This window comes from Rhinolophus hipposideros, assembly GCF_964194185.1.
Source record: "Rhinolophus hipposideros genome assembly, chromosome: 18".
Lineage (NCBI taxonomy): Eukaryota > Metazoa > Chordata > Mammalia > Chiroptera > Rhinolophidae > Rhinolophus > Rhinolophus hipposideros.
The window spans coordinates 10,460,199-10,486,289 of record NC_138064.1 but is presented as its reverse complement, the minus strand read 5'-3'; the positions used below and the strand labels follow the sequence as shown (position 1 = coordinate 10,486,289).

The 26,091-nt window shown below is 43.4% G+C and overlaps 1 protein-coding gene across 4 annotated transcripts in view; it reads right to left on the bottom strand.

Moving 5' to 3' along the window:
- Positions 1-17,122, bottom strand: part of PDE1C (phosphodiesterase 1C) — a 516,178-nt gene extending 499,056 nt beyond the window's left edge. The window contains exon 1 of one of the 4 annotated variants that reach the window (XM_081080159.1): positions 16,621-17,122. The gene's annotated coding sequence lies outside the window, so the exon portion shown is untranslated. Of the gene's footprint in view, positions 1-3,469; positions 3,599-16,620 lie in introns of those variants that run through there. The other 3 variants (XM_081080148.1, XM_081080160.1, XM_081080152.1) reach the window with 3 other exon arrangements.
- Between the last annotated feature and the right edge of the window lie 8,969 nt (positions 17,123-26,091).

The window sequence follows — 26,091 nt, the reverse complement described above, 5'->3', positions numbered from 1 at the left end:
AATTGTCTATTGTCAGTTAATTTGCAGGCCCCTGACCTTGAATTCAAGCCGTTGGAGGAAAAGTTTTCCTCCCAATCATGGTGACCTTACCAGAAGCCACAAAGGACTTAAATGAAAACCAAGAAGCAGACAATGAAGTCGGGAAGACAATGTTCCAAGACCCCCATTTAACAAATATTGGTTGTACTTTGAAACTACCTATTTCAGAACATGCCTTTTCCAAATGTTGAAACAGCAGGACAAAAGATAGGAAAGAAAGGGATATAACTGAAAAATTGAAAGATCCCCAATAATTTTAACATATATTATTAACCAAAAATCACTTTAATTAATAATATCAACATCTCTCCGTATCTCGAGGAATTTCTAAGAAAAACTGGGAGCCTCAGATAATCTACTGCGGATTATTACACAATGGACAGCTAGCTGTGGAAGGTTTTTTTGTTTGTTTCATATGGTTGTTTATTCTGAGATCTGCTTTTATTGAAAATGGATCAACCTGGTCCTTCCTTTCTACCACTGAGTGGGGCCCCAAAGCTCTGAAAAAAAACAAACATACAAAACAGCCATGCTTAATACATGCCAGATCCCCACTTAGGTTTTGACACCGTATCTCATTTAATTTTCACAACAATATGATGAGAGAGGAGTAGGGAACCAATCACCATCCTTAATAAAATGATTCTCAGCAGCTCAAAGCATTTAAATTTAGACAAGGGGAGACAGCTGGCCTTACTGGCCCGACTGCATTCTGAGTTTTACTTTCTCCTTAAAGTTTTCTGGCTTTAATATGACCACAGTCATATCCAAGGTGACTGTTTCTTCCTGAATACCCTGACCCCTGCTTCCCAGGAACAATGTACTTTGCCTTTGTTCCCCTGATCATAGATGGGACAAAATAAAACTCTTAAAGGACTTTCCCAAATACTAAACTAAAAGCCTAACAAATGGGAAATAAACACACAACACTGAAGTAGTACAGAGAAGTGGATACGAATATAGTTCTAGAGCTAGTCTGTAGCTCTATAGTCTGTACTAGTTCTATACTAGTCCTACACAGCTAGACTACCTGGGCCTAAAGTCTGGCTGTCATTTAGTAGCAGTGTGACTAGTTACTTAACCTCTCTGTGCCTTAGTAGCCTCATGAGTATTAATACAATCACAATAAAATTATGCATCCTACCATCTTATAAAACAGCATCTGGCACATAGCTCACATGTATATATTCAGCTTGGCTTGCAAAGCACAAGTTGTAGTTTGCAGCATAACTACTTTGTTCCTGGATTCACAAGTTCTGTGCTGTTCTAGCCGGTATGTGGAGAAATCCAGTCTGGTTCAACAATGGGCCACCCAGCTTCACAGATGAGGGCAACTCACCTCAGTTTTTACAGATGATAAAACTGAGCCTCATCTACAATTCCAGCTATCTACACCCACCACACTTCAACTATTTAAGCTCAATACCATTTTTCTTTTTACAAAAAAGAGCAAAATATTAAAAAATGAATAACTTTGCATAAGCATCCTAGGTGACAAAAAATGCAGAATGTCATTTTTAATTGGAGATGTTCTTTATGGGAAAATGGGGGGAAAAAGAAAATGAAAAAAAAGAAAGAAATTGTACCAATTCTTGTATAATCAAAAAGTTAAAGTTAATAGTATTTCCAAGATATATTCATCAAATTTAGAATAGAAATTAATTCAATGTAAATTCCTAGAAATTGGTTTGCAGGTATTGTGTGAATTAATTGCAATATCTGAATTTTCTGTCCACATCATCAAAAATGTGAGAAAAAATATGCTATATCTTCCATGAATGCATATATGTGTAACTCAATTGATATCACACACACAACACATTAATATTGATGAGTTTCACAAAGGAATTCCATGTTTTATCCAATGTAACTATGGTAGACCATGATAAGATTATATAAAAACGAAATTTGCATCCTACACATTAGAAAATATTAAACCTCCAGGTAGTACTTTAATAATGTCTTACACTTGTACAGTACTTAGTGTTTACAGACCATTTTTATCTCCATAAGTTCCCTTGAAAATTATGGCATAAGAGATGGTGTAACTCTCTTTGTACTCATTTTAAATGAGCAGATACTACAGGCTTAGAAAATATACATCTCTGGCCCAAGATTACAGAGCTGAGCAGAACTCAGGTATCCTGATTTCGGGTCTGGTTCTCTCTCCATTAATACCACAAAGACACAACCCATGAATGGAAAAAACGAACATATTTTACAATGACAAATCCCCCATTGCAAGGACAACGTGTATGTATCTTCTTTCCATTTTTGTTTTAAAAGGTTGTTTGAATGAAACAAATAAAAGCTGGTGGATAAACTCACAATATTTTTTACAAGAAAATTCTCAAGGGAATAAGGATACATGTATCCTTACCTCTCATGAGTGATAGTGTAAGCCAATCCTCCTCTCCACCAACCCCATCTTTTTCTCCAGGGGAACCAACACTGCCCACTGAATCCACTGTACCCTCTTGAAAACTCAACAGACAATAGCAGTGAGCACTACAACGTTGCTTGGGGTGAAGTAGGAATCCATATATGAGAACAAAAGGCTAGTGTGAGAGATTTTTAAAAATTACATGTACCCACGAAGGACTTTTCCTCCTGCGTACACAAAATAGGACCTGCCCTATGAAATGGAGCCTTTGAATATATCAAACTAAATATTGAAAAGCTTCACTATTCCCTTCACTTTCAGCTGAAGAAATTCAGAGATCTGGCTCAGGCATAATATTGAGTATTTATTTGCATAGCACTTTACAGTTTCAAAGTACTTTCCACATGCATGGTGTCTAGTGAGATGCTCTCATACTCCCTATGTCACGGATGATACAGCTGAGGCCCGAGGACAGTATCCTGCCCAAGATAACAACGAAAGCAGCAGATGGAGACTCAGACCCATGTCCACTCCAAATCCTGTGTGTGTTTTCATTTCTCCCTTGCTACGGCTGCTAAAAATGTCTTCTCCCAACTCCACGCCCCCAAGTCCCTTCCGAAAAGACTAGCTCAAGAACTGGTTTCCCTCACACGTGGAACTAAATGTTGGACGAGCAGGAAATGTCCTGCCCTTTCCCCAGTTCCCTGGGAGGAGACGGGAAAGGGCGCCTCCTTTACCCTGGTCTTTCCAAGACAACAAGGGAGACTTCTCCCCGGGGTGCCGGCGCCAGAACCAAGCTGGGGAGAGGATCCCTAGGGCCTCGCCAGCTACCGTTTAACCCCTGTGAAGTATGGTCCTTCGGAAATAACCCCCTATTGAACCAGAAAGGAGTTTCAACTTGCAAAAGAAGTTACAGGCAAGAGGACTGGAAAAGCGAGACGCCGTTGGGAGACAGAGCCCTCACTTCTCCCCCTGCGGGTAAAAAGCCCCCCGTGGGTGCCCCGGCGGCAGCTGTCCGCGATCCCGCGCGTGGGTGAGGAGACTTACCCGTGGCGCTGCGGCTTCGCGGCCACTCGGGCTGGGACGCGCCGCCCGCCCGCTTCAGCACCGCGGACAGCGCCGGCCTCCCGGGCTCCGCGCTCCCGCCCAGGGCCCCCGCGGCCGGCCGAGCCCCCCAGGCTGCGGGCGGGGTGGGCGTCTCTCCACCCCCGCGTCCGAGCTTGCGGATCCTGGAGAAAGCGAATCGGTCTCTGCGAGCAGCCGGAGCAGCCGGTGGCGCCTCGGGCTGCGGGGGTGACGAGTCCAACTGCACGACGGTGCTGCGGGACCGCGCCAGCGCCGAGGAGACCGAGCCCATGTCAGCGGGCCGGGCTGCGCCGGGTGAGCGGCCGGGGCTCCCCGTGGGACCCACACCCTTTGCCTGCCAGGCTGACTGCCTCCTGGCACTGAAGCGCCCCCAGAGGCTGCTCCGCCTCTGACCCCACGGGCTGCAGCCCCTCCTCGACGGAGCAGGCGGCTGCAGGGAGGGCCGCGCGCCCACCCCAGGTGCACGGATAACCCGGCGGTGTCCGCGCCTGCCTGACAGCTCGGGCGGACGGGGCCGGCTGGAGGGATCCGTGTGCACAGGTTGTCCCGAGACAGGTTGTCCCACTGGGGGTGGCAGCGGGAGGGCGTGGCATTAGCCAGGGATACTTTTGTATCTACTTTCTGCACTTGATTCACCCGGGACCAAAAGCCGAGCACGTCCTTCCTGCTCCTCCCGACACAGCTGGGCCGCCTCAGTCCCCCAGGAGGATGGAGGGATTCGCAAGCGGGAGGAGGAGCCTACACTTGTTTTCTTCTCAATCACCCTTCTTAGAGCCGATATCATTACTCCTCCAGGCTGTGCTTCCCGGAGAGCCCAGTTCGCAGGTCCCGAGGAAGTGCCTCCCCGCTTGCCTCTCACCCTGGGCTCTCCCCGCTTGTGGGAACCAAGACTGCCCACCCATCCTGTGGGGGCTTGAGGCCAGAGAGAGCGGTGGCGGTGCAAAGGGGAGCCAGCCTGCCTAGTTCTCTGCTCTGGTGTCAGTACGTCCCAGGGGCTCTCATGACAGGAAGTCAGAGCAACCCCCTGGCTGCTCATAAGCCCCCCTCCCTATTCATAAGCCTGCCCTGCAGGCTGTCTCCCTTCTCTGACTGCAGTGGAAAGGTGGTGACCCTACTGTGGGGCCAGAAGCAGGATAAGCAGCCTGGGATTACATTCCAGTTACCATCCTGTTACCCAGAGAGGTCTTGCACACGGTAATACAGCCGGTTAGTTAGTGGTGGAGCTGGTGGAGTCTTGTGCCTGGGACTCTCTCCTCTTTCTAGATCCAATCTCCTATCCACACTGCTCTCCATTCCAAAAGTTTTCAGGCATTGGATTAGGAAGCAAGACAGCTGTGCAATGCAAAACACAACTAAGGTTGGAATATGTGATAGGACAGTGACTTTATCAGGGATTCCTCAGCTGACCTGAGCCCCAACCTGGCCTCCTCCTCCCTGCAGATTTCCACCAGTGGGCGCTCAGCACAGTGTGCACTGAGGGCACTGGAAAGTTCTGAGTCACCCATCAACATCCTGCGAGGATGTCACCCATCAAGTGACTTTGGATCCCAAAGGTTTTACCCTTGACAATGTTGAATGTTCCCTGTGCCCTATGCTCCTGGAAAACGATGAAGATGGAGAAAGTTCCCCACCCTTTCATGTCCCAGAAAACAGCTTACTACAAACAAACAAACAAAAACCCACCCTTCCCCAAAGGACTTAGATGCCCCTTTGTTGACTACAAGGCTAGACACTGACCCTCCACATTCCCATGCTTTGCTTCATAAATGATTGGCTGCACTATTTCATTCCCACTGATTAACTGGACCAAATGCTTGTTAACCAAACTTTGGTTAAGCTTTTTTCTCTCCTTCCTCCAGCCCTCTGAACTTTGGCCCACTCTCAGCCTGAGCCAGCATACAGCCCCTCCTGAAAACAAGCTGGCCTCAGGATGAAATATGCTCTGATCTACCAGCCAACAATGCTACCCTTTTATTCCACTCCCCACATCCAGTTCTTTCTAGCCTTGTTTACTCCTCTCTATAAAAGAAAACCTTTTCGCCTCTATAGACACTTGCATTCTCCTTAAACACTTGAATTCTCCCAATTGCGATAGTCCTTTGCAATAATCCTTTCAAATAAAATCATTCCTTACTGAGTCCAGATTTGTTTTATTTGGCACCATCTTTAAGAGTTCTGTTGTATAATGTAAGTATCCCTGACAGGGCCCTTTAAGCGTCAATTAGCTAATTTTTTTTATGGAGATTAATTTACCCCTATTTAAGGAAAGGAGAGCAGGCAAGAATACTTAGAGAACTTACTGGGCACTAGACACAACCCTGGCTATTAAATATACTTTATCTCATGTAATACAACAACATTATAATATAAATATTATCCTCATTTTACAGAAGAGAACATTGAATCTCAGAGATGTGAAATGATTTCCCCAAGACCTCCCAGAGGCCAGATTGGAACCTAGGTCATTAACCTGGAATCATAGGCTTGACACAGATAATCACCCCCAAAGGAGCCTTGGAGATCCCAGAGTCCAGCCTCCTCCTTGGTCAGATTGGGGAAACTAGAATAAACCAGCATGTTTGTGGAAGCAGAGCAGAGTAGGGTCCAAATCTTTCAACCCCCGTATCCATCGCATTCCAGCACAGTCACAATTTTCACCAGCTTCACAGTTCTGTCTTGTCAACCTTATTCTAACTGCTCTCTGCTGAAGAAGTCTTAACAATTCCCAAGAAAATTCAGAGGGCTCCAGGGAAGGCTCCGAACTCGTGTAATCGAATGACTTTAGGTCAAGTCACAACACACAGGAGCAGAGAAGCAACTCAGCTGAGCTCTGAGCTCTTTTAACATCGATTGGGTATCAACAGCTTTTTATAGTCAACCAAACACAGAATTAGACATGGCTCCTGCCCAGTGGGGACTATGGAAGTATAATATAATTCTGGGCGCCTGAGCTGTACCCCAGGCATTGGCAAATAAAAGGGAAAATGCATGTAACTCAGCCTTGAAAGGTCAGAGAATGACCTGCTCGAGAGCCAGAGGAGGGTTGGGATGCCCTGGCATTAAGCGCCCTGGCATTATGACGTCATTGCTAAGCCTCTGGGTACAGTACCGGAACAAACATCTCAAGTATTGTTCTTAAAAACAATGACACAGGATGTTTCCCTGCTAGATGTTCTATCGTTTCATTTGTCTTTGCAGTATGCTGGTAAATTAGAAAGGTTAAAGGTATTATTCACCCTCATTCTATCCAAACAAAACAAAGGCTTAAAATGGATTGTCCAATGTAAATGGTGGATAAAGATGGATACCAATCTAGTTCGAGCTCTCAGGTCTTCTGCCTCCAACCAATGTTCTGTCTACTGTAAAAATCAAAGATAAAATTTAAGTTGGATCTCTGGGCCATCTATTCCAATTTACCATTCAGTGAAGGACTTCCTTCTATAGGGTTCTGACCAAAAAAAAAGAAGTAAAAGTAAAACTTACAGCCTCTAATTAATCTCAGTAATGGAGAGTTCATTACTTTTCATAATATTTTCCTTTTCTGATGATTAAAATGATACACATTTAGGGTAAAATTTGGAAACTACATAAAAGCATAAAGAATAAAATTTAAATCACTCATAATACCCACCACATTGACATGTCCTTTATTTTCCCCTTGCTTTTAAAATACAAATGAAGCATATGTTGATTCTTAACATTTTAAAAGGCTTGAGATTTTTATTTTTATTATGAGATTTTTATTATGAGATTTTATTTTTCATTCAAAAGAAGCACGGGTTCCCATAGGTTAAGATACACTGCCCACCACAATAGCACCTCATACCATTAGGATGGTGCTATCAAAACAAAAACAAAACAAAACAAACAACACAAGAAAACCCCCAGAAAATAACAAGTATTAGTGAGGACATGGAGAAATTGGAACCATTGTGCACTCTTGGTAGGAATGTAAACTGGTGCAACTGCTATGGAAAACAGTATGGCAGTTCCTCAAAAAATTAAACATAGAATTACTATTTATCCAGCAACACCACTTCCGGATATATACCCAAAAGAATTGAAAGCAGAGACTCAAAGAGATATGTGTACACCTATGTTCATAGCAGCACTATTCACAATAGCCACATGTCTATCAAAGATGAATAAGGAAAACAGTATATACATATAATGGAATACTATTCAGCCTTGAAAAGGAAATAAAATCGACACATGCTACAGTATGGATGAACCATGAGTTCATGCTAAGTGAAACAAGTCAGTCACAAAAGGACAAATACTATATAATTTCACTTAACATGAGATACCTAGAATAGTCAAACTCAGAGAAACAGAAAGTAGAAGGGTGGTTGCCAGGGACTGGTGGGAAAGGAGACACTGAGAACTGATTCATGGGTAGAGTCTCAGTTTTGCAGGATGAAAAGTTCTGGAGATTGGTTGCACAACAACGTGAATATATCTGCTACCACTGAGTTGTACACTTATAAGTGATTAAGATGGTACATTTTAGACTAAGTTTATATACTAAATTTATACTAAATTTATAATCCAATTATTGAAAACAAAGACTCGCCAGAGCAACACCAAATCAAACTGTGCCTTCTTCTAAGTGATAAAATTGTAAATATATGAAGATAGTCATTGTGCTCCAACCAGCCTTTCTCCTTTTCAAGCCAACTGTTAGGTTTGTCAGCTCTTCCCCATAAGACAGGCTGTTCAGAACCTTTGTTCTCCTCCAGTGTGCTCCTTTGAATACTCTAGTTGTCATTTAATGTTTTTCTCAATACTGAATTCCCAGTCTGAAGACCAAATGTGGTCTAACAGAGATACAATACTTTAGAACTGCTCCTCCTAATATCTAGCAGACCGTGGACTTCTGGCAATGTGTTTGGACAAAGTCAGCAACTAAAACCCAGGCCCGTTTGTGGAAGCTGCTTCCCACATTTGGGACATGGGCCTTTGAACCTAAAAGCAGAATTTTTAATATTCCTATTCTATTTAATTTCATGTTTTGCCTCAGCTGTGTTAAATTAAATCACTTCCAAGAATCAAATAAGGGGGGAAAAACACTAGACTTTATGGTCTAAATAAAAAAGACCAAATCTCAAAGGCACATGAGTCTCCCTTCCCAGCTTCTTCCACTATTCTTCACATGATAAACTTTAAAATCCAAGCTTTTGTGAGATCAAGATTGAGAAAAATACAGCACACGTGGCAAATCAGTGTCATGTAGTGTGCCTGCATTTGATTGGTAGTGGCTGCCAGCAGCACTGTGCTTAGCAGGAATCTGGAGCCACACCTAGGTAGAGCAGGAAAGCGTGCAGTGATTGATTAAAGGTGTCTGTCAAAGGCACAGGTGAGCAGAGAGAGGCAAGCATGCCACCCAAGTGCCAGCAAGGACCTTGGGTTTTACTGGAGTTGAATTTCTGCCACAGGTCCTATGATTGAAATCTAAAGGCTATTAGCAGGAGTGTTTTAACTGTTCTTGTCATTACCCTGTAGCAGGAAATAAAGGCAGGAAAGGAAACCTAATGTCTGTAATTCCCTCAGACTTTAAAGGACATCTGCATGTGCTGGGCTGATTATTCGGTTTCATCCCCACCCACCCAGATCTGAGCCAGAGTCTAGACCAGAAACAGGAAAGATAATTCTAAAGGAAACCAAAAGATAGAGAAAACATTATAATGTTCTTTTTAATTATACATAATATTATATGAAGCATATGTATGTGAAAATATCCTTTTAATTTTATATGAAATGTGTATATCTATTAATCAATTTCCACTAAGATAGAAAGACATATACTTTATACCATATGCCATAGATAAAGAAATATACTATCATAGCAGAAATACATAGGAAAAGCAATGATTAATCTGATACGCATTTAGGGTAAAATTTGGAAACTACATAAAAGCATAAAGAATAAAATTTAAATCACTCATAAACCCACCACAGTGACATATCCTTTATTTTCCCCTTGCTTTTAAAATACAAATGAAGCATATGTTGATTCTTAACATTTTAAAATTTTTAAAGGCTTGAGATAACAGCTGTATTCCCAGCTGTTAAATTAAAAGAAATTCAGTGTATTTTTATGTTATAAGGCAAACAATGGCCTGAGCCAAATCTGCCTGTTGCCTGTTTTTATATGGCTTATGAGCTAAGAATGTTTTTATGTTGCTTAAAATGGTTGGGGGGAGGGCGGGGGGAATAAAAGAACATGTCTTGGCATGTGAAAGGATATGAAATTCAAATTTCAGAGTCCATAAATAAAGTTTCACTAGAACAAAACAATACTCATTCATTACACGTCATCTATAGTTGCTTTTGCATGGCCATGGTGTTGAGTCATTTTGACAAAGCCAAAAATATTCACTATCTGCCCATTTATAAGAAAAGTTTACAGAAAAAGTTCTAAGGGATACTGACCATGATCATTTCCAGGACACAGTTTCAGCACTGCAACCTCTATTTTGGAGCCAAAAGCAAGTAAGATTCTAAGTGACTTGGGATTTGTTCTTACCCATATACTTTTATTAAAATAAATCTTAACATAAAATAATTTAATAAATTGTAGCTCTGAATTTTTCATAAAGTCACAAAATACAAAATTATTATTGTAATCAATATTGAAAATTAAATGTTTTAATTATTTTCTTGAATTTCAAATTTTAGAAACTATTAAATAAAAAGTACTACAATAACCATTTTTCTTTTAAAATAGGAAACAGCAAATAGCCTAGCACCTGGCATATACTGGGCATGCAATAAATGTTGCATTAAGTTAAAAGAGTTTAAATCTTTCTATTTCAATTCATTAAACAAAGCAGTTACTCCAAAAGTGTGGAAATAAATGAAGAGCTACCCAAATGAGAACAAGCAAAGGCCATTTATTCAGGGCTTGCTGCAGCAAGGGTGTCAGCCACCATCATTCAGGTTTGGAGAGACTCAAAGGCAGACAGAGGTGTGGGAAAAGGGGAAGCCTGAGGGCATGCTCCGATTGGAGGCTGTTGGCCTCAGAAAGCTGTAGTCTAGCTCACTAGAATTGATTAGGGAAATATATTTGGCTTCCTCCAGTTGTTCCCACGTTGGAAGCTGGGCAAAAATTAGGGAAGCTGTCAGTTATTAATCAAGTCTCGATTATTTGGGGCCAATTGCTGTAGGATTTGTTTGGCTTCGGAACTACTTGCTGCAGATGGTCAGTCCAAGTCGTATTTTTATAGATGGTCTCACCATTGCCTGGTTGTAGAGTAGTCTCTCAAATGCAAAAGACTAAGATTCACTTCAATTCCACAAACATTTCTACAACCATTAGCTACATGCCAGGAACTGCATCAGATACTAGGAAAAAAGAGATGGATCTGACATGGCCAGCACCTTATACTGGGGCAAGGCAGGCACATAAAAAGCCCACCAGGAGGCAGTCTTTCTCTTATCTCTTGTAGCGATGGAATGAAAGCTTCTCTAGAAAGCGCTGTGGATACAACCTCCACAAGAAATGTCACTGCATCACTGCCTTCAAAGGGGATGCAAAGCCCTTAGCTGTAGGAAATGGTTATTACATCTGTCTTGCTGACATTTAAGACAATGTTCTCAAAAGCCTACCCAGCAAAATGATAAATCCATCAAATGTCTTTACCTAACAGTTTGCTTAATTTAAGGCCTGACAATAGTACTTTCTTTGATCCACTGTTGTTTCCACTCTTAGAAACCAGAAGAATGAAAACTACAAAAATTAGACCAAAGTGCAACAGCTTCCCACAACCAGACGGTGATGTTTTTTGAAGCATAGTCCTGAATATGGAACGGCACCAGCCAATCAGCAATTGTTATACCCCAGGCAATGGGAACCCCTCTGTCCCAATCCAATTAGCCAGACCCCAAATTCTCCACCTGGCCCTGGTTCTCACTCCCCACCATACCTCAGATTGCTCCACATATCTGTCCTTGGATCTTACAAGTGCTGCTGGGCTCACTGAGGTTTATCAGTGGCACCCATCACTTCAGACTCATTCTATTGGCCAAAGCAAGTCACATGGTGAAACCCAGTCAGGAAGGGAGGGAAGTAGACGGAGCACAGGGTGAAGAATTGGGGCCAATGACATCCTCTACCTCACAGCATCTGCCTCTGCCTCTGCATGCTGGTGGTAAAAGCATAAACAACAAAGCTCAGGTAACCTGGCCTATAGCTCCAGCCTCGACTGTCCTCAGGACCGTTCATAAAGCATAGCGAATTGCAGTGAACTGAGGTTTGTGGAATAGACAGACTTAGGTTTGTTACCTAGTTTTCACCATTTACACCATTGAAACCTTGGGCAAGTGACTTAACCTTTTTCTGACCCTCATTGTTTTCACCTGCAAAATAGAGATAATAACAGCATCTTCTTTAGACGTAAAACATTACCTGTCTTTATGGTTAGGGCACAGCTGGAAGGAGACGGCACCCTCAAACTGGAAAATTTGACAAGAGTATAATAAAGTGGGCGGAGTTTAGGGAAAGCAAACATGGGGCAGGGTGCCCGGGTTAGCAAAGGGACCTGGAGGACACAGCCCATCTGCAGTGAGCCACAGGAGAAGAATACCCGACCTCCTCTTTCCTCTTCCTGGCCCCTCTCCTGCCAGTACTTCCCACTGACCAACCCACTGACCAGTCCTGGGAGAGCCAGCAGCCAGGCAGAGGGGCCTATTCCCCACGGCTTAATTAACAGGCTCCATCAAAGGCCTGAGTGGGGTTCAGCAGGAAGGCAAAATGATGACTGGAAGGGTTTGAGAAGGGGACACCCACAAGTACAAGCGGGCAGGCCACAGCTGACCACGGGAAGTTAGGGCCTTCTCAGTGTGCCTAAAATCATTTATAAATGATTACAAGTTATGTTATAAACAAAAACGAATTTTTAACACTTTTCCGTGTCTTTGCGTCTGGTGGCTCACTTTATTCTTACTTTGTCATCTTTGGAGCATTTTAAGGAACTTTAAACAAAGTCATCTCATGATTCGTCACGCGAAATGTACACTGATAAACAGTAATAGTCAGAGTTGGCCTTTCTCACTTAAGCACGTCCTCTGTGCTGCGGGATGTTAAATGCAGCACTTTACTATTTATAGCAGGGCTTCTGGTGACAGATATCCTAGACTCAAAGGCCAGCTCCACAATTTACTGGCTGTGTGATCTTAAGGATTATCTCACCTTTCTATCCATTAGGTCCTTCATCTGTGCAGTGGGGGAAGATAATAAAGTTTGCCATGAACTCTACATGAAGTGCTGACCCATAGTAAATATTACCACATTAGCAGACCTCATCTTGTGTCATCATTACAATAGTGAGGTCAGTATTGCATTATTACTAATCCCCTTTTACAGACAAGGAAACAGGTTCAAGGGGGTTAAGTTACCTGTCCAAGTTTATAAATGCAAATCTAGGTCTTTCTGACTCATACCCACGCGTGTTCTTAACCGTTTTATGCCAAACTCCCACCATTTATCAAATCTGCAGCATTTTGAAAATGACAGAATTGTTTTGGATCTGTGTGCATTTGTTCTTCTATTTTTTAACTTTTGAAGAACTTTTTTTGCCAGTTTGTCTAAAAAGCCATTTATTCAGAATGGAAGTAGGGTCACAACAGATTATCAAGCCATGGCCTGAAAAACCACAGGACGAGTCACCACTTCTGGTGTATGAGGATGGGGCTGGGTCCCTGCAATCAGTGGGGGTCCCAGTGACAACCTAACCAGGAGAAGCAGCGATGCCCAGCTGAGACCAGGGCATTTCCACGTCCTCTGGTTCCCACAATAACAGTTATATATGGGTATAATTATCCAGCAAGGTGGAAAGCGCGACACAGAAAGGTTACATGACTTACCCTTAAGTAAATGCTGTAGCCAGCACTTGAATGAGAGCTTAAGGTATGAGGCACGGAATGGAAGATGCTGGTTGAAATGGTATTCATTAAGGGTTTTCTTTGTTTTGTTTTCACATCCTTTCAGAAGTGAAAAGTAAAAGTTCCCACTGTCCAAATGCTTTGTTTGCCTTCTTAGTAAGAATTTGTATTTCAGTATCTGTTTCTAAATAAGGACCTGGGAGGTGATCCCACTTTGCTTTGCTTTGCACTGATTTACTGAAGAGCAAGACCCAAAAAAGGGATCCTAGAAACCAGGTCTCCTGAGAATGGTCCACTGCCCTTTACTCCTTACTAATTATACCCCAGAAAGAACCTATGATAGAGACAAATGGGAAATGTGAACAGCTCCTTTTTAACACCAAGGAGACAAAGCAACAAAGAACTGAAACAGCTTTCAGTAGAATTAATACAAATCCTAGTCCTCCGATGACTAACCTACCCCAACCACCGTCTCCCAAACCCTCCACTCCCACCCCCAGGGGAAGAATTAACTACTTGGCACAAATGAGGTAAGGTTTCCTTTCTGTCCTGAAGAGAGAAAAAGAACTTCACTTTTTCTCCTCTAGACAGCATCCTAATTTGTCTCCACTTAGCCACATAGCTCAGGACAAGAGCTTTTGAAATTAATGATGCTTTTCTAAGAGTAATTGCTTCTGTTCTAATCATATGCTATTTCTTGCTACCCACGGGGCTCAGCATTAAGATTGCCTAAAGGAATCAGCAAATTGCCCAAAATGCACTGCTCCCAAGCCTCCAGGTTGCTTAATAAATGACGATGAGTCATGCTAAGCCAGGTAGTCACCTCACCTCCCTTATAACATGTGAAAGTGCTTTCTTAAGAGGCAAAGCAGAATGTGGGGCTGGGAAAGGTAGGGGCTCAGATTTTTTTAAAAACCTTCCAGCTGTTTTTTTTTTAATTGAAGTGAAATTCATATAACAAGCAATTAACCATTTTAAAGTGTATAATTCAGTGGTATTTAGTGTATTCACAATGCTGTACAACTACGTGCTCTCTAGGTTCAAAACTTTTCCATCATCCTATAAGAGCACCCTGTACCCATTAGGTAGTTACTCTTCATTCTCCCCTACCCACAGTGTCTGGTAACCGCTAGTCTGCTTTCTGTCTCTATAGATTAGTGTATTCTGGGTACATCATAGAACAGTACTCATACAATTGTATATGTGACTTTTTTGTGTCTGGTTTCTTTTACTTATAATGTTTTCAAGGTTCGATCAAGTAGTAGAGTGTATCAGTACTTCAGTCCTTTTATGGCTGCATAATATTCCAATGTATGGATATAGCATAATTTGTTTATCCATTCCCCACCTCTCTTTTTGATGTGAATCATTCAGGTTGGTTGTGCTGCCAATACATATACAGAAGGTACCAAAAAAAGTATATACATTTTAAGAAAGGAAAAAACTGTGTTAAAATTGTAATACTCCATATATATTGATAACATTTTTTTGGCACCCCCAGTATAAAGTTCAACCCTTCTCTTCAGCTGTCTAGGCCGCATCGCATCTCATTTCTGACTGTCGTAAACTGTCAGCTCGTGGGTAACATAATCCTGAGTGAGTTTTTCCCCACCATCACTTTTGAAAATCTTTGAACATTATCCTAATGAAATAATCAAGATTTAGTTATTGGTACTTTTTTCTTAACATTCTTCTACCTATATTTTTCAGATAAAATCTGTAGTTAAAACAATCATTCGCCTGAGAGACTTGCTACTTTAGAATACAAAAGGCAAAAGCATATTTAATATGAATGAAATAAATAAATACAGAAAGAAACCAAGAAAAGGTTTAAATATGCATATGGAGGCACTCATAACAAGCTCATCTATTTCCTATATCAAGAAGCAAATTAAAGAATCAGACTGGATAAGTTCTAATGGATCGAAGATAGTCTTTATTTTGAGGGAAATCCCAAACATAAAATTGTGGAGGAAAAAAATGAAAGGTAGAAGCTAAAAATAAAATATAAAAGAACAAAATGGAAGGATATATTAGACTGTATCTCTAAAAACTAGGAAGCACTGTACATCTTCCAACTTCAATTTGCAACTCACAAAGGCAGTCACAATTTGCTCATCAATTTCATGATAACTTTAAAGAAGGTAGTTCTATTACTGGACATAACTTGATTTTTAAGACTTAGAAGTTCTAGTAAGCATGGGTAGTCACCATGTTTTCAGAAGTGGTAGTTTAAAAGTCATGGTGATACCAAGATGGAGAGAGGCAATTCGTAAAACTGCATTTACGTATAATTACATTGTACCTGATTTGTCTAAGTTACATCAGAAAATAAATGGGTCGCTGGCCATGTTTAGCTAAGCAGAGCTTAGTTCCAATTAAGCAAAATAGCTAGTTTATGTGAACCCTGAAAGTCAACATTCAAGGCATTTCATAATTTTCTAACGTTGACTCAAAAGAAAAGGGCTAATTCCGTATAGGGCTGTACCCAAATGTCCATCATATTATCACATGTAAAGTGGTTCCCAAAGCACTTTAATAGGAAGTTATCTTTGACAACCTCAGAAATATGTAAACTATGAATTTCCACAAAGGAAATTACATAAGCAAATTATATGATTATGGCCTCAAAGTACCAGAAGAACAAAGGTAAAAGTGATCTGTCACTACAATACAACATAACATAGACATTTCTCATTCAAGACAAGTTCAATTACAAACAAAACAAACAGTACCGTAACCCTATGCATTGTCTCCTAATACCATAAAGCTACGTTCCAAGGTTAAAACAGAGATCTGACACTTTAATATTCATCATTCTATACTTCGAGTTTTTGTGGTGTGTGTTTTTTTAACTCGGAGTATAACGTCTGAAATCATAGCATGCTGGCACTACAGAGGATGGTGGCTGAACAAGTAAGAGACAGGTTTGCTGTTGTGCGCTCTGTGGACCACCTCAGCAAAATCACGGAAATGTCAGCAACTTGAATCTTAGACCAGTGTTGCTTCTTGTCCTTCTCAGGAGTGGTGTTTGTGATACTGAGAGCCTCAGTGGCAGAATTCCAAATTCGGGAAATAGCTGCCCCAGAGAAGATTCCATGAGTAAAAATGGCATAAACTTTAATGGCTCTGGCACAGCACAGCATTTTCTGCCACAAGCGTCATTCTATGTCATCCATGAGGACGGCCACCGGATATTGAACATCATCAACCAGAATCATCCTACTCACCCTACGGCTCTCCTTCTCTCTCAGTGAAGCAAGGCAAACTCCATGTTCCGTCTGTCTGTGAATGACAGTTCCTCGGGCTGGAATATTCTCTCGGACCCACTGGAGGATGGCAGGTTCTGCATGGAAGTCACCCACGGAATACTGAAGAAGGCCTGCCTCTGAGCAGCTTGCGGACCCATAGTGATGATGTGATCTGCCCCGGCTGCTATAAGCAGACTGGCCATAAGTTTTCCAGAAACTGCAGCACGACTCTTGTCCTTTTGATCTCGTCAGGCGCATGGGAAACTGGAGTCCCGCCCTCACTCTGGAGGACCATGTGCCTCTGCGCCACTGATCATACCAACAAGCGCCATCAGTGTGTCCTATACTCTGTATGGTATAGAAGCTTGGCCTCTCACATGCTCACTGACCTCTACTCGCTCTCCTGGTTGCTGAACTTCTTAGTGATCAGCCTGCCCAGCTACAGCCCCAGTCTGTCCACCACTTTCAGGGGACAAGTCCTGCCATGAGCTGCCACAGAACAGCACCATATTTGGGGAGCCAGGGGATGGCTCAAGGCGGCGACGGCAGGAGCAGGAAAGAGCTGTCCCTGATGATGGAAGTGGAGGACGGGCTGGGGAGGCAGGTCTCGTGCTGACCTGGGCACAAAGCCCAGCTCTGAAAGATATTTTTATTTCTGCCACATGTTGCTTCACCTCTCTCTCTCTCTCATTCTCTTGCCATGTGAACCAAGGAAAGAACAACATATAAAGAAAATAAACCACCGATAATACTTGAGTGTAGACTATAAAATTATTACTATTAGAACTTTTTGAGATTTCTTGAGCAATTGTAATTTCCCCATCCCTGTTACTTTGGGCTCCTTTCCTATCATTGGAGGAAAAACCTTTAAAACAAAAAAGGCTTGTATGGCCTGTGCACTAGGAGTCCTGGGCTACTCCTGCCAGAGTGGATGTAGACCGGTTACACAACGTGTCACAGTGTGATGCAACGGGGTTGGAGTGCCACGGTCCCCCCTCAGAAAGCATCTCTCCTTGCCACAGAGACAACAGCAACCAAGCACAGAAAGTTTATTGTGATGAATAGGCACCAAACAAAGCATCGGATGGAGAGAGCACTTCTTAGCCAAACAAAAGATAAAAGCCACTCTCAGAGACACAAAAACAAAACAACCTCAGCATTCTGCAACGCATATTGGAGGAAATAAACCTTCATAGAAATCAATTGATAAAACTCAAGAGTAAAAACAAGAGCTTATCGCAAACAAATGCAAAAGTAGAGAATTAGATAGACTGTCATTTTCCACAATCATGGGGATTGAAGCCTTTCCCTCCTACCAAAAAAAACCCAAAAAACAAAAAGGAGTCATGAAATGGAGCAGGAGCTCATGAGAAAGAGGAAGAGAATATCTAGAATATCTAGAAGCTGGGTCAGGTGGAGGAGCAGGGCCTACGTCTCAGAAGGCAATAGGGCAATGGTTTCTCTCTTGGTTGGGTGTTCCCACAAAAGCAGATCCTGAAAATGATTTGGGGACAAGTCCTTTTGAGGTCATCCCAGGAAGCAAGTGAGGGAGCAGAGAAGTGTGTTCGAGGTTGTGATGGGATGCATTTGTAGTTGCATTGCTGCTATGAACAACTGGGTCCCCTCGAAGAGACTGTGTAGAACACACCTCAAAATAGCCCCCACCAGGGAGCTAGAAAGCTGGGATTTTTATCTTTCAGCTCCCATCTCCATTAGTTGTGAGTCACTCCTGGAGTCATATTCCCCCAGCATTTCCAAGCATCATATGCTCACCAGGCCAGAGAACCATGTGCTTGAAGCAGGTCATTGCTGTGACATGGAAACTGTCCGCTCGACTTACAAGTGACCTCCAGGTGGGCCAAGGGGATATGCAAGAGGCACTGACAGAATCTGCTATTATAGTCCCCAAATCCACCCCTTCAACCACAATCTCCCCTCAGATGTTTCTAGTTTTTAACTAGATTTCATCTGGCTTCAATCAGCATCAGAGGAGTAGTAGCTCCCACAATGCACTGGGCCAAGCCCCAGCAGTGGTTCAGGAAAGGATGACCCAATGTGTACCAGGTCCCTACCACAGGCCAGGTTCTGTACAAATATGATCTCATGGCAACATTCAAAACAGCCCTATGATGTACATAATATGGTCCCAATTCTATATACATGTACATATACACATGGAAACTGAGACCTGGAGAGAGGGAGGTAAAGTCCTCCGTCTCTAATAACCAGGAAGTGATAGTCAAGACTCAAACCATGTGAGGTCAGCTCAAACTCTCACACCCTCTCCTCCTGACACGTAGAGAGGCCATTGCCTCTTCACCCCTCAGGAAGAACATTTCCCTCCCAGAGCTATGGTGAAATAAATCTGGTTGTCAGCCAGAATGTGTTTCACTAATTCGGAAGTGGAACCTGAACCCTGACTTCATGGAAACTACTCCTCATACACGTCCACTTAACATGAAACCCCTTGCTTGCCAGGTGACGAGTTTTGCTGCTTTGCGTTTATATAAGGAGGGATAGATGTGGCACCAGCCACAGGGCAGAAACAAGCATGTGCTTCCCTCCAGGGGAACACTCTCCAGGGCTGGGATTACAGGAACTCAGTGCTGTTTCAGTGGAGAGACTTGGCCTACACGAGGAGCAAGTTTTAAAGAGTCCAGGTGACGTATGTGGCAGTGTTTTCCAGCCTGGGGAGTGTGCTGCACAAAGGAAGTAGATAATTTTAGCAGGTTCACCTGCAGATGATTTCCCCAATGAGTCTGGAGAAGACGCCTCTTTCCCTCTCCAGGGCAACATGACGTGGGATTAACCTTTCATCCCCTGGAAGATATTGGATCCCACATAAAATCCTTTGCCCTGCCCCAGAAGCTCTCACCAACGATCGCCTCGTCTTCATGTTTCACCATGGGGCAATAATTGATTCACAGGCATTTAATGGGTGTCTACTCCTGGCCCTGTGAAAAGCATCAAGGGTACGAATATGAGCAAGGAAGTTCAGGTGATAAAGGATTTGCATTTTCTTGTATTAAATTAGACAACAAATGTGCATTGTGTCTGGCATTGTGTACAGGTGTACAGTCATGTGGTTTCCTTTTCTTTCCCTGAATATCCTTCAAAACACTTTTGTCTGGTTGATTTCTCAGAGCCTCCTCAAAACCGATTTGCAATGAGACAGAATAAAAGCACAGAAATAAGTACGGGAATCCTTGAGTAGAAAGAAGCAGACATTATCAGCCTCATCTGTACATCTGGAGATTGCAACCAGTTAGGCCGTGGAGCAGCACGGTGGGCAAGGGCACGGCTGTGGAGCCGGCGTTGGAATTCTGACTGTGACATCGCCGCCCAGACCCTGGGCGTTCTTAACTCTGACTCAGTTTCCTCCGCTTTATAAGGGGGTGTGATAGTTTCATGTGTCCACTTGGCTAGGCTCTAGTACCCAGTTCTTTAATGAAACACTCATTTAGGTGTTGCTGTGAAGACGTTTTGAAGTTGTGGTTAATAGCTACAATCAGGTGACTTTAAACAAGGGAGATTACCCTCAGTAATGTCGGTGGGTTTCATCCAATCAGCTGAAAGGCCTTAAGAACCCAAACTTTCACAAAGGAAGGTTTCCCCGAGAAAGAAGAAATTCCACCCCCAGCAACATCAGCTCTTGCCAAACCTGCAGGCTCGCCCTGCGGACTTTGGACTCGCCAACCGCCCGTAGCTGTGTAAATCAATTCCCTGCAACAGACAGGTGATGACTGATTGACAGATAGATAGATCTATAGATATCTCCTATTGGTTCAGCTTCTCTGGCGAATCTTGACACAGAGGACAATAATACATCCCCCCTCACTCAGCTGTTGAGTAGCATGCTTACAACAGCGCCTGCCACGAGGGAACGAGCACACTAAATGTCACCTACTCAAGCCCACTCAGCTAGTGGCTATGAGCTAGGCTAAGTCCCCAAGTGCAGGACTTTTACACAACACCCCATATTCCCTCTGCCCACTGCAGAGTTGTGCCAATCTGTCCTGCCCTTCAGAGCTCCAGTGAGAATGGGAGGACGCATTTCCCACATTCCAGGCCACCCGCTTTATCAGCTGACTCACAAATGGCGAGGTCTGACTGCTCGGGTGATGGAGAGCCTGACCCGAATCTGACCATCTCACTCCTGCCTGAGGGCATCGGGCTATTTAGGAGGTCCCCTCAGAATCCCCTCAAAGCTGCAACCTGGGTTTGGCTTTGAAGCCACCATGTGAAGAGTTCCCTTTGCTAGCGGGTGTCATTAGCCCAGACGAATAATCAAAATCACAAAGGTACAAAGCAATTTATTAAGGGTTTGGAATTTTTTAAGAATGGGAATATTTTCAGCATTATATTTTGGTTTTATCATGGTCAGCCTACGAAAAAAGATTGGGAAATGATAAAGGGGGACTAAGAAATGGAATTTTGGAATTTGCCAGAAACGAATACCGTTTGACCTGGGAAGAGATGGCAGGCAGAGCAGGGATGAATGGTGTACAATCCAGTAGATTCTTTAAAAGAACATTGCCAAAATTTGTTCTCAACATATTTCATCCCCTTTTAAAACAGGAAGGTACATTCTGTAGATAAAACCGAACTGTCTTCATTGGGCAAATAATCACCTATGACTTTTAAAACACTGATGATCATGATCCTTGCAGCATTTTAGAAAGCTGCAGTGCCTTGGCATAGTCTGTTCCCACTACGTGGAACGCTTTTCCCCTTACCCGGCAAACCACCATCAAAACTCAGCTCAATGATTACCTCTGCAGGAAAGGCTTTCCTGGCCACTCATAGTGGAGGGGGTCCCTCTCCCCTTCCCTTTGTTCTCCCACAGCCCTCTCCTTCCACTCTATATCTGTGTAGTGCCCCACAGCTAATAGGGCATCGAATCACGAGCTTCTTTCTTCTTACCGATCTTTGTCCCCTTTGTCCTGTACCTAACACAGCACCTGACATGTCACTGGTGTTCAACATGTGTGGCATGAGACCTGTGGATTTGATTATCTGATTTCTAGACCCACTGTTCTGGACCTCCTGCTGGCTGATCACTCTCTAAGGATAGGCAGAGTGATAATAACCATGACCTTCAGGTCCTGTAGTTACAGCAGCTCTGATCACAAGTTTGTTGGTGTAACAACCAAATACAATGCATGGACCTGGTTTAGAAACTAATTTAGACAACCCACTGTAAAAAGAGTTTTGAGACAACTGGGTAAATCTGAATACAGACTATTACATAATACTACCAAGTTATTTCTAATTTGCTTAGGGTGATATTATTGTTCTGTCAGAAAATATGCTTATTTTAAAGAAATGTGTACAGTATTTAGGGGTGCAGTGACATAATGACCAAGACTTGCTTTAAAAGACTGCAGCCAAAAGAACAAAAGAGATGAAGGGCAGAGAGAAAGAGGGAGGAATGAGAATGAAAGAGATTGAGTAAATATGGCCTGTTGGTCATTATTGACTCTGGGAATGGATATACTCTCTCCAGCTTTGTGAATGTTTGAATATTTTTATAATAAAACGGTCTCTTAAAAGGCTTGCTCGAAAAGAAAATGTGAAGGAGTTGACATTAATGCCAGATGACTTTGTTCATTCATGCAGCCATTCCCAGCTCCTGAGAACCACCCACTAATGGCTTTGTCGACCACATACATCTGAACCATCAGCAAAGCTGTTGCCACTTTTTCTTTAGAAAAGAAAGGCTTGTCTTCAACCTGCTCTGAATCTAGGCCCAATATGGTGTCTAGCCTGGGCAAAAGGACTCCCCAGCATGGTGTAACCTAGTTCACGGGGATGCTGTGTTTTGCATTATGTCTTGGTTAGACTTAACCAAGTGGGTCCAACAGGACCATTTACTTCTCAGTCATGCAAATGGCCAGCTGGGGGGTCATGCACTGCGACAGCAGCTCCATCCACAGTTGCCAGGAACTACTTATTACTCTGCAGTGTCCATCTCATAGATCATCACTTCATTCACATCCCTTTGGCCAGAATCTTATGCATGACTGCGTGACCCCACTTTTTTGAAAGGGAGACTTAGAAATGTAGTCGTTGGCTGGGAAAATCCCTTAGATGTAAGGAAACAGTCAAAACTGGGGGACAAGCAGCCGTCTCCACGACCATAACCAAGCAAGAAAAGGTACTTGTTACCTCCTAGGCATGTATTTCTCCTGGGCACCACTCAGAAAGAGGTGGCAAAAATCAGGTTTCCAGGGTCCCCTACAAAACATTATTTTAATGTCGTTTTTATTGGTGCTCTTTTCTGCTGACATCAGACTGTGAGTTTGCAGCCTCACTCTTACCTCCGTCAGGGGAGAGCTTGACTGAGAATGGACGTAACAGAGGAGAGCAGAGCTGAGACACAGACTGTACTTGCTGACATTGTTAGCACGCCTGGGTCTAGCCCTGCCGGTAACTGGAATGTTAAGTTCTGTGAAACAATAAATATCCCCCCTTTTGTTCTTAAAAACAAAACACTAACTGCTTTGACCTTTGGCATTGTAACATGCAACCTGCACATCTGGAGGAGAGCTGAGGGGAGGGAGCCCGTGAGGAACATGAGGCGCTCTGGGCACTGCAGTGGTTTCCAGGAGGGAGGGAGGAAACTGACCTGTGGGGTGCTTTCAGATCTCATATAGTTCATATATGTTATCTTACATATTATGTAATATGATATACGTGTATCACATACATTCTCATTTACTTCTTACACGTATATCCCCAAAGTACACATCATCGTTCCTACTCACAGAGAAGGGCACTAAGGCTTAGAGTTAAGTACGGTCTCCAAGGTCACACCAATGAGAAATGGCAGAGCAGGTATCAGAAGCCAGGTCCACCCCACCGCCATGCTTTGTTTAAATGCCTTCCTGGGCCCTCTTCCTTTCCAGCTCCAGTGCCAACTAAGCCCCTCCTCCGGTCTCCCTTTGGCTCCTGCTGCTGATAGCCTTTTTCAAGGCACCAGGGGCCCGGAGGCAGATGAGGCATCACTCCTAGTACAGAAAAGATGGCTCTCTGGAAATAATTTGGGAAAGCGTTATCTCTAGGACACCTATGGGGAAGTGCAGGGGCTAAGACACAAGTGATTTCAATCAGCTTCTGCAGCAGAGGGGGATTTCATTCAGGGTAAGCCAACCATCACCACCCCGTCATGAATGCCACGTGGCATAGCCGTGAGTTCTGAACCAGGTTCCAATGAGCTAAGCACTGGTTCCAGCTCAGCCCGAGTCCCTCAGAAGTCAAGGCCCCTCTCTGGACCTAGTTATCCTCATCTCTAAGGAGCAGGACTGGGCCGAGAGGTGCTGTAAGCCCTTTCCAGCTCATCACATCCTGGCTCCTGTGATCTGGGAGGCACAGATCTCAGCACAAGCCTCTGTCACTAGGCCAGCAGGAGGCCAGGCTGTTGTCGGACAACAGCCTAGCCAAATGTCCCTTCATGTCTTTCCTAAAGGAAAGAAGAGTTTGTGAAATTGTGCCTTTCTGGGACTCTGTTCCATCCTTTGTTTACACCTTATGTCTCTCTGTCTGGTCCCCAAAAGATGGTTTGCAGCCAAAGACGAGTAAGGTATCTCACAGGAGATACAACCTAAGCCAGGCGGAACCGAGTGGGGACCCCAATGAGTTGCCTTGGACAGGTATGGGAAGGGGCCTTGCCTCCCCTTCCCCCTGCTTGGGAAAGTCTATTGCCGGCTCTGGCTTTCCCCTTGCACCTGGTTCCACTTCTCTCAACAGAGTTGTTACAATGTGAAAGACTTGATCCTGAAAAGATACATACTTTATATAAAAACATCCTGGGACCTTGTGCTTCCACTGTTAACAGACAAAGGATTGGAATAAACATTTTTCTGTTAGGAAGTCTGAGCCTCACAGACCGTGTAACAATGTTGCTTTCTTGTAGTCTTAGACCTCTCAATAAAAACCTTCAGCCAGCTTTATTCTCGGCTCCAGCCCTCTGAGACTGAGAGACCCCTGGCCTTCGGAGAGATTTAACTGCATTAAGTCTCTGGTTGTTTCTTGCTTAAAAACTTAACCCAAACCGCCCCTTCTCGCCTCCTCACTGCCCTTGTTGCGCAGGACGCAACACCAGGCTTCATTGGATGAGGTCCTCACCTCTCGGGAGCTCATCATTTCTTTTCCTAAATAAATGTTAGGTAGAATAGAAGAAAAGTAGGTGTCAGCAGGGCTCATTTGTGGTTCCCATCACTATGGAAAATCCCTTAGCTTCGGCAATCTCCACCTGTGGCAATGTGAATCCTCGGTCTGGATTTAGGAGAAACCTGGGCCCAATTGCCTGGACGGAGCGCAGCACTTCTTCCCCAGGCTTTTCTTACCCTTTTGCTGGCAGGCTGCCTCTTGCCTGACTCAGTTGTCTCCACTAATTAAATGTCACACTTCCAGCTGCAATCAAGAGATGCTCTCCAGGCAATTCAGTAGAGCAGAAATAAGGTCCTTCCTATTTCTTACTGCCCTCAAGAGAAGTTGGCAAGAAAACAATGACAAACAACAAGGTCGCTATGAGGGGCTCGTGCCCAAGGGCAGCAATTATGAGACAAAAGACAGCTTCCTACTCTACTGTCACCACTTAATTCAGTGAATATCATTAGAGCCCCTGTGCCCAAGCATGTGCTCTGTGACAGAAGATTCAAAGATGACGAGGGGCTCAAGTCTCAGGAAAATAGTACAGATTAAGTAAAAGGTAGTCTGAATTGTTGAAATGAAATTGCTATGATGGAAAAACCATTAAGTTGATCTGGCAGCTCTTTAAATAGTAGTAATAACTACCACCATTTATTTGAGCATTAACTATAATTGAAACTATACTGAATGCTTTATGTATGTTATCTTTGTTAATTTCTACAACCCTGAAAGGTGGTTATTTTTCCCAATTTACAAATGAAAGAATTAAGGCCTGAGACATTAAGTAACCTCCTACACTTACACAATTAATAAATGATTGATTGGGATTAGAGTCCACGTTGAGTCTGATTCTAGAGCCCATGTTTTCATTCACATACTTAGTTTTTTTACGAAAAAGGCACCTCACACAGAAAATGTGAAAAAGATTCCTTTTTCGAAAAGCAGTATAAAATAGTATAGTTTCAACCTTTTACCTGCCCTTGTGCTATGATCCAGCAAGTACAGCAGATTGGGAGACCAGAAACCTGAGTTCAAATACAGCTTTGCTGGCTCAAAACGAAACCTCTGGAGCTTGTCAAGTGAATCTGAAACCGGCCCCCATGTATGGAGGGCCAGGAGAGACCAAAGAAGGAGGCAGAGCTACTACTCTATAGCTTAGTAGGTGACAGGTTTAATAAGCAAGAGAACTTACGAGTTTTGTGTTGGGCGACCACAAAACGAGTAAATCTGTATCCACCTGCCTGGATCTTAAATGCTTATATAGAAGCCTTACCTGGGTTCAGTCCCGTCTTCCCG